The sequence below is a fragment of the Agelaius phoeniceus genome, chromosome 8 (genome assembly GCF_051311805.1).
Source record: "Agelaius phoeniceus isolate bAgePho1 chromosome 8, bAgePho1.hap1, whole genome shotgun sequence".
Classification (NCBI taxonomy): domain Eukaryota; kingdom Metazoa; phylum Chordata; class Aves; order Passeriformes; family Icteridae; genus Agelaius; species Agelaius phoeniceus.
This window is the reverse complement of record NC_135272.1, coordinates 20,817,401-20,818,837: the sequence shown is the minus strand read 5'-3', so window position 1 is coordinate 20,818,837 and position 1,437 is coordinate 20,817,401.

Below are 1,437 nucleotides of genomic sequence, written 5' to 3'. Positions count from 1 at the left end.
TTCCAGGGTTTTTTTAACTGAAACCAAATTCAGATCCTTTCTTTTCAGTCTCCTCTTTTCAGGCTTGAGCTTTCTGAATTAAATACTGCAATATTAGCTGCCTGCAGTTCCTGTGATTGGACTCCATGGGTGGCCCAAGTAATTTTCAGACAATGGAGCTGGTTCTTTTCTCACTCACACCACTGTAACTCATTGGCTTCAGTGAAGTTACTCTTGATTCACAGTATTGTGAAAGAAGAGTTGTGCTTGCTCTTTCATATGTTCTTTAATCTCCATGATATTTTTGTTTACATGTATAATTGATTTTCTGGGAACATATTCTGCTGCTGACAGGTAGACCTAGGAACTTCCTAAGACAGAAATAAATGTAAGCATTTTTTAGGTCACTGAATTAAATCCACTGCTTCTACAACACCATGTTATATAATTTCTTTCATAAACTGCTCAGGCTTTAAACATTCATTAAGATCTATTCTTACTACAGTGGGTAAAGGTTAGTTACATCTTGTGTATATTTAAAACCACACAAATGCTCTATAAGTATTTTTCTTTCTCACCTATGTCTCACTTTTGAGTACAGCAACCATGATAAAGGCTTCATTCTTGGCAGAAGAAGGCTCAGCTCTGGGAAAGCACGATTCTGAAATTACAGGCATACTTTGGAAAGGTTACTGTGTATTTTTCTTTTATGGTCACATCCCTCTTGCAGATTTTAGTGGGAGCAGTCATCTGACAACAGATTTTTACCATACTTAAAGTGCCACTATGAAAATAATTCCAGAAGGAGAAGGGTACAGAACAGAGTTCTGAGTTGTACAGAAGGTGTGTACAACTCAGCTGAGGATAGATTACTGCAGACTTTGACTACTTATCTTGGGTTGCCTTCCAATTACTGTCCTGTTGTAACAAATCCCATCCATTTTATCCAAATTTGCTCTTCATTTATGGAATTAATGGGTCTAATTGACATGAAGTTGAAAATCATCAATATAATCAAGAAGTTTTATTGTAATTAAAGGATAGATGAAAAGCACAGCCCTATTTTTCTCTTACATAGTACAAATAAGATGATTCAGCAGAAGCTAACAAAATTATGCTGCTGCCTGCAAATGCTACTGTGATACCTCCCCATCCTCCCTACCTTTGCTATGCATATGTGTTGATATGGAATACACTGTTATTTTTTGTCTTGTGTTGCTAAATCTCTGTTGTGCAGCTCACTTTAGCAAGCCCCTTGCCAGTACCTCCCTTCTGTTCTGAAGCTTCACTTCAGAAGCTGCAGCTGTTACTGAGGAAAGTTCTTGGCAGTTGCTGTTTAGCAGGGGCAGCTTTGGTTTGCAGCAGCTGGAAGGCGATGGCTGCACATCACAAGGGAGGGAGGAAGAGGTGTATTAGTTGTGAAAGCCAGGCTGTGGCCACTGTACAGCAGCCAGTTGG